Source organism: Sinocyclocheilus rhinocerous, unplaced genomic scaffold, assembly GCF_001515625.1.
Source record: "Sinocyclocheilus rhinocerous isolate Xijiao unplaced genomic scaffold, SAMN03320098_v1.1 scaffold1441, whole genome shotgun sequence".
NCBI classification, from domain to species: Eukaryota; Metazoa; Chordata; class Actinopteri; order Cypriniformes; family Cyprinidae; genus Sinocyclocheilus; species Sinocyclocheilus rhinocerous.
Genome location: NW_015654063.1, coordinates 933289 through 941533, shown reverse-complemented (window position 1 = coordinate 941533; position 8245 = coordinate 933289). Strand labels below are relative to the sequence as shown.

Sequence of the window (8245 nt, the reverse complement as noted above, 5' to 3'; positions counted from 1 at the left end):
GGCTTTCTATTACAAAACACACACTGCGATTCACATCCGGCTCCAAGTAGTCACGAAAGTGAGGGTGTACAGTATGTATCTAAAAAGGATATGTTCTGAAACTTGAAGCATCAAGGATTATACAATGACAGACTGAACTAAAACTTTCATCTTATTAAAGATATATACAATCACATGAGATGAGAGCACTTTGGAAATCTGTACAGCAGTTACGTCGCCATCAAGTCCCTATGTCAGGAGCTACAAGCAAAATAAATACGAACCGTAGCTTTACAAAACCAGCACACTTAACACTTCTGAAAATAGCTGGAAATGTAGCTGTTCCATTCAATTTCTATTATAAATCTACGGTTCTGGTAATATTTTGCTCCAGACCAGGTCCACATAGAATCTGCACCAGCAGCACTCCATAGAAATCTTTGAACTGCAGTCATTCATTAAGTTCTAGAGTTTTTACATATTGTGGCTTATTTGATTAAGGTGATGAAAAACAAACATTTCAATACTTTTAAGTTTGCTTGCAAAACATTTGCACTAGTTTGTAAACGCATTGTTGCCTCAAGAAACTTTGCGTTCACTTGCAAAAGTTCTACGTTCCCCCAAGGAAATTTGCGTTTGCTCGTAATACTTCTACGTTCACTTGTAAATAGTACTGCGTTTCTCCAAGAAACTTTGCATTGGCTCGCAAAATGTTGTTTTCTCACAAAAATTAATGAAACGGTTCTTTCCCCCACCTCATATTTTAATCCCAAAACTTTTGGGAGCAATTGCAAAAGTATTGCGTTGCCTCAAGAAGCATTGCATCGCTCGCAAAACTTCTACGTTTACATGCAAAAGTACTACACTCCCCCAAGAAACTTTTGCAATGCTCTCTTAAAAATTCTCTGTTCCCCCAATAAAATCTGCGTTTGCTCACAAATCTTTTGCATTAATTCGCAAAAAGTGCTGCCTTTCCCCCAAGAAACTTTGCATTCGCTTGCAAAACCTTTTGAATATCTAGCAAAACTTTTGCGTTCTCTCGCAAAGTACTGAAAAATAGTTCTTGGTCCTACCTCATATTTCCATCACAAACGTATTTTGAGCAAACACAAAGTTTGTTTGTGTTTAACGCCACGCCAGCTTCTGTGGCTATTTTCATGGTGCGAAAAATGTATGGCTGAATTATTTCAGGTTTTTACGATTTATTTTTGCTAAAAACTCCAAGAAACTTTGCATTCGCTTGCAAAACCTTTTGAATATCTAGCAAAACGTTTGCGTTCTCTCGCAAAGTACTGAAAAATAGTTCTTGGTCCTACCTCATATTTCCATCACAAACGTATTTTGAGCAAACACAAAGTTTGTTTGTGTTTAACGCCACGCCAGCTTCTGTGGCTATTTTCATGGCGCGAAAAATGTATGGCTGAATTATTTCAGGTTTTTACGATTTATTTTTGCTAAAAACTCTTAATACTATATTTGGCTTAACCCTTAAGTTTGTCAGGGAACGCAAAACATTTCTGAAAGAACACAAAGTTTCTTGGTGGAATGCAAACACTTTGAGAGAAGCAAGATCTTTGAAAAATCAACTCGTTTTATTTCCCCACCACCATGTCACTTTAGGGACTCTGTAGATTGTGCTTTCAGCTACCATTAAAATGTAGTACCCTCAGCTTCATGAATCATTTCACCACATTTAAATTCATTCTGTGCAGAAATAAAAATCTGCAGATTCCATCTGGACTTAATCATGACTCTCTGAGCATTCAGATACTTCAGATACAGCATAGAAAGGAGAACATTTTCTGACTGACGTGATGAAAGCAGATTATTTGAGATGGAAAATGCTCAATGAACAAATGAAGACATGAAAGACTCGGGAACATAAAAATGGACATGCCATGCTTGAACGTCTCACTTAAATCAAGCAACTAACAAACTGTCCTATTGATGATTTAAGCGTTTTGACTCAGGGCGCAAGGCAGTCCTTTACCAGGCCCCCTACTGGGACACTGGATGTTAAGGCACAGAAGTGGGCGGCCCTGCACCCTTCTCAACTACACAGATACAAACATCAACCATCACTCGACTTTAAGCCACAATACATTCTCTGCCACATCATACATTTCCAAAGAATATAAAATAAAAGCATTTACCTTTTGTACAAATTAAAGATTTATTTCAAATAAATTAATTCACCTTCATAGATCGTCATCATAATAATAATAACACCAGCAATTAAAAACCTTCAGATTGAAAGCCATGATTGATTCGTTGACACTAAACCAACACAGAGGAAGAAAAGCCACTTCTGTTGACCAGGTAGAGGCCCAAAGATATGCTGTTTGTTTTTAGAAATATGTTTTTAGATTTTGGCAAAGCAGTCAATAAAATAATAAACTGGTCTCGAAATGTTCTTAAAAGAGTTTCAAACATCAACGGCCTAAAACCTAAAAAAAAAGACTTCGAAACAAAACCTTCCGTCGTCCCACTCGTTCATCCCTCAGCCGAAATCCAGCCGTGTTTATCTGTCCCAAGGTCAGTTACAGTCAATGACGGCAGAGCGCTGAGGACATTCTTCATCAGTAGGGCTGGGCACATATTCTCCAGCATTGGTGCAGCCTTGAATCCTGAACTTCAAACCTTAATGACAGCGATGATTGTAATTCTTCACGACACAAATTTAGTGTCTGAAAACATTGTCAAAAAGTGTTTTTTTTTTCTGTACAGTAGTAGTCACATTCAAACAACAGAATTCAGGGAATAGTAAAAGGTCAAACAAAGTCTGACGACAGAGGCAAAGGCAAGCAGAAGAGAAGAGAAATTGACAAAACTACCAGAGGAAGACTAAATGACAAAAAAAAGAGAGGAAAAAAGCAAAGTTTAAGAGGTGAAGAACATAAAGCCAGGGTTCCTTCACGCACTCTGATAATGTGAGGGTCACTCTTGATCCGCTGTAGATGCGAGCAGCACAAACCTGTCTTGGTGACCAGAGGGCCTCGGCCACTGGAGACATACAGTAGTTACCCAGGTATCCTCTTGATATGGATCTGACAAGAGATTAAAGAACATCAGTCAAGAACCAGGCATATGAAGAACATCATCTATGCACATCACCAAATAAAAAAAACAACACAACATGTCTAGTTTGAAGCAATTTTACTGTCCAGTCAACTGTGTTCTGATTTTGGACATATGCGATTTCAGTGTCAAAACTAAACCAGGCATCTGTCAAAATGTCCTTATGTGCCAGACAATGTTGACTGTTATGGCTGGGAAAAAAAAAAAAAAAAAAAGCAAAACACTGAAGAGGTATGGTGTATGGCTTGATGCTTTATCAAAATACTACTAAATTAGTAATAGCATTGTAATAACACAATACCACCCAAATCTTCTACCATCACTTATCTATGAGACGTTTTAAGTGGATAAAACTGAAAAATATGATCTTTTATAAGCTCTCATTTCACCGGAATGCAAACAGTGTTGGCAATTTTGAATGCATTAAATACAGCATCAAGTTTAGAAGATATTCAGAAACTGCAGATATTATTCAAATGACTCCCAGTAAAGGAATTAAGAGGGAGAGAGCATGCGATCGGTCTAGGGTTGGACAGTATAACCAAAACTCAAATGATGTGTCATTTCGGTCACACTTTACTTTAAGGTCCAATTCTCGCTATTAACAAACCATTAACTATGACTTTTGCCTCAGTAAACTCCTAATTTGCTGCTTACTAAGGTTAGTAAGATAGTTGTTAAGTTTAGGTATTGGGTAGGATTAGAGATGTAGAATATGGTCATGCAGAATATGTGCTTTATAAGTACTAATAATCAGCCAATATGTTAATAGTAGGCATGCTAATAAGCAACTAGTTAATAGTGAGAACTGGTCCTTATACTGAAGCGTTACCGTAATTTCATATCACAAGAGTGGTATATATAAATAAATAAATATATATATAAAATAGTTACTTGTGCTGGAAATTCAATGGAAAAATCGTTTATGTACTAAATAATCACATGGTATTGACCATTTATGAATAACTCTTATTAAAGGTATTTCTTTTATTTATTAAGATGTTTCTTTCCTGTTGTGTTTCCTGAAAGTGATAAAGACAAAGCAAAAGATAAGATTATAAATAAATAAGTCTGGCATTAGTGCAAAAAGAGCTTCACATATGCAACTCCTGAATCTAAACAAAACTAATGCATAATATAATAAATGCAGCCTACAACAGCAATAGCAAAGCGAAATCTCAACTACCATATACTATGATAGATACTGTGCAGTCCTAGACTGGCCTAAACCAAAGGCAGCATACAGACCTCGCTAATAATTGCCCACACGGCGGAGTTCTTCTGGACCGTCAGACGAACAGCCACCACAGGGTTAAAGGCAGGGTCAACCGTCCCCTCTGCCACTCCTTTCTCAAACTGAGCTAAAGAGAGACACAAAGAAAAAAACCATATGTATCTCTAAAGGGGAGACCAGAAGAGATTGTAACATTTTGTATTCAGTTATTTGCCAGACACTTCTCTCCAAAGGGACTTCTGAATTTAAAAAAAATCAGAAGCAATTTATCATAAGAGAACAATATTCACAATAACCACAGTGCCATGCTTTGAAAGTAAGCTAGAGCGCAGTACAGGAAAAATCTAGTGGAAAAAAAGAAAGAAAGAGAGAGATGTTGATTGTGGTTTACTTAACGGAAGATGTGTGTCTTTTACAGTTTCGCAAAGATTGCAACGATCTATACTTTGTGGGGAAGTCGTGGCCTAATGGTTAGAGAGTCGGACTCGTAACCCAAAGGTTGCGGGTTCGAGGAATTGGAGGTGAGGGGAGTGAATGTACAGCGCTCTCTTCCACCTTCAATACCACGACTGAGGTGCCCTTGAGCAAGGCACCGAACCCCCAACTGCTCCCCGGGCGCCGCAGCAAAAAAATGGCTGCCCACTGCTCCGGGTGTGTGTTCACGGTGTGTGGGTGTTCACTGCTGTGTGTGTGCACTTTGGATGGGATAAATGCAGAGCACTAATTCCGAGTATGGGTCACCATACTTGGCCACATGTCACTTCACTTTACTGTGTGTGTACATATATATTTCTTTATAGCTTTGAGTTCTGAAAGTGTAACTCTTAATAGGACCAACATAAGTGTTCAAAAGTTTGAGGTCAGCGTTAATTTCAGCAAAGATGCATTAAATTGATCAAAAATAACAGTATAATAATGTAACAAAAGAGCAACCAGCATATTAGAATGATTTCTAAAGGAAACATTAAAATACACTAAAATATTTTTAAATTGTAATAATATTTCACATTACTATTGTATTTACATATTTTGATCAAATCAATGCAGTCTTGGTAAGCATAAGAAACATACAAATCTTAGTGTCAATTATGTTTGTAATAAAATCTATACAAGTTTAAATTCAAATTCAAAGGCATCATAAGAAACACAGGGTCTAAAAAAAAAATACAAGAGTAAACCAAAAAACCCTTGTAACTCAAAATGAGTTTGTTGAAAAGTGAAATACTTCCTCAGGCAGCAAGAGAAATGTACTGAGCATATGCTGAATAAGTGCCATCATTGTTTTATAGAGATACAGCACACTGGTTTCTCCTATTTGCAAGGAAGGCACAACAATCATTTGCTTAAAGTGCAAAACTGCTGATTCGAGCATGACTGTAACAACTCACCAAGTTTATAGAAGCGGTCCTCTGTTTGTTTGTATTTCTCTTTGGTCTTCAATTCAGCATCCTGCAAGAGATAACATCCTCATTTAGAAGCACGTCAAGAGCCTGTTTGAAAGGGACTAGCACTATGCTAACAATGTTAGACACAACTGTGGGAGTAATGTTTGTATACAATGATAAAAAAAACCAAGCTCACAAACCCATTTACACAAACTCAGATGTATTACCAGCCTCATTTATTCGAGGAACATCTTCAAGAACAAACATCAAAGCCCATTCGAACGCTTTTTAAGCTCTGTATCACAGCAGGATGGCAGTACGCTGCCTCATTACGACGGTAGCTCAACCTGCGAGGGAGACCACAGGAGACCTACGCCAGATACACCTGTCAACCTGCGGTTAGACTCTGACAAACCTGTCACCCCAGGGCTTGTTTGAACATTTAGAGGAAACCGTAAAAATCTAATTGAGGATGTGTGTTTTTTATTTACCGAAAAGGGCAGGATCTCGACAGTAGTGTTCTCGATTTTGTCTCCTGGGTGCTCCTGGTTTCCACTGCGAAAGAGGAACCTGCCAATCAAAGACGGATTTTTAATGAACACGCATGTACAAACACTGGCAGGACATGGACAAGACTGAGGCGAACTTAGATAGCGCAGCCAGAACACACAGATAAGGGGTCTATAAATAGGCCCCTACTTGAGCTCCTAATTAAATTCAGTCACACGTAAGTAAATTGACACTTCATCTTGTTAGCACTGTTTCTACTCACACAAACACTCTGAACAGGTCAGGACTCTGTTAGGCAAAGAAAATTAATGGGCGAATAGCATGACTGTCTGTCCGCATCCATTTCCCATCTATCCAATACCTCGTCTAAATACTCTTATTCACTAACAGGATCAACTGTAAGGATGGTTTGATGTACCACGACCAGTGTGAGAGAGATTTGGGCCTTCAAAAATAGAGTAAAAACAGGAATATTGAAAAATAGTTTATTTTAATATATTGTTAAATGTAGTTTATTTCTGTGATGGCAAAGCTTAATTTTCAGCAGCCATTACTCCAGTCTTCAGTACGAAACGAAATGATACAATATAACAGAAGTCTGAAATTGATCCTACGTTACAGCAGGTTCACTCACAATTACAAGACTTTATCACATGACAAGACCTTTACTATCACAAAAAGAAAAGAAGAAAAAAAAAGCTCCGGTACAGATTTAATTTTTGTGTAACTTGTCACATGATCAAAGCTGATGTGCTGCTCAAAAAAAACAAAAACATTTCCTTATTATTATGAATGTTGAAAATAGTTGTGCTGCTTATTATTTACTGAAACTGAAACTACAGACAGTAGACCAAAATAATGAACATAAAAAGGACACTGTCATATCATCATTTCCTAATCCTACCCAATACCTAAATTTAACAACCACCCTACATTAATAAGCAGCAAATTAGTATTTTATTGAGGCAAATGTGATAGTTAATGGTTTGTTAGTAGTGAGAACTGGACCTTAAAAATAAGGTGTGACCGAAAATTCCAGTAGCCCCTCACTGCAGAACACAAGATCCAGGGGGCGTGGTTGGATCCACATCTAGGGGGTGGAGATTGGTAAATTTAGGATTGGAGCTCTGGGAGATGGGTGGGTTTAGGGATAAGGGGGTGGAGACGGGTAGGTTTAGGTATATGTAAGGTGGGAGGAGTTGGATCTGGATCGACGAAGATGATGACGAAAAATATTCGTTAACGTTTGCATATCTAGTCTCAGTATGGCAGCCGCAGTGGATGGATAGGCTACCAAAACGCGAATTAGCAATCTGAAACAATGGCCTCAGCACCCGAAAGGGGTAGGGATAAGGTGACCAGACGTCCCGTTTTTCCCGGGAGTCACAATTCGTCGTTGATTAACTTAAAGTTAGTGAAGGCGGGATAGGCGGAATCGCGCTGATAGAAGTGCGCTCTCTTGCGCACGCTCCACTTCTTCAGTTCTCATATACAGCGCGCGATCAGTTCTCAGTGCTCAAATACACACACAGCAGTCCAAATGTCTATCGTGTAGAGTATCTCACCTAAATACAGTCGGTTATGGATTAAGTGAACGTAAACAGGTGGGTGAAAACTGAACGTGTCAATATTATGCATGCCTTCCGTCTTAAAGGGACAGCATTCCTGATTAATCCCAACAAAAGATGTTAAATAAATATGTTAAGTAAACCTACTGGAAAAAAAGCCACTTTGGTACAAGAAAACAGGATACAGGGTAAGACAAGATGTTATAAGATAATAGGAAGCAATAGCAAGTTTGTGTGGAAGAGAATCAGTAACTTTAGAGTACTTTTAAGAGCAAGAGGAATGATTTGACAGTTGTGCAAAGTCATGAAGAGCCAGTAATAACATCCTCATTAGGCTTGCCGCGATAGACGGTGCTGACGGTGATACCGGTGTTAGGCCACAACACCGGTTACGTCACTTGCCCACCGTGTCACCGACCCTCACCGTCATTTTGATTTTTTTATAGTAATAAAAATCATTTAGTTCAGTAAAAGAACAGACACTACAATTA

The 8245-nt window shown here is 38.4% G+C and overlaps 1 pseudogene; it reads right to left on the bottom strand.

Moving 5' to 3' along the window:
• Positions 1-1216: 1216 nt before the first annotated feature.
• LOC107716794 (alpha-1,3-mannosyl-glycoprotein 4-beta-N-acetylglucosaminyltransferase A-like) overlaps positions 1217-8245 on the bottom strand; it is a 54269-nt pseudogene continuing 47240 nt past the window's right edge.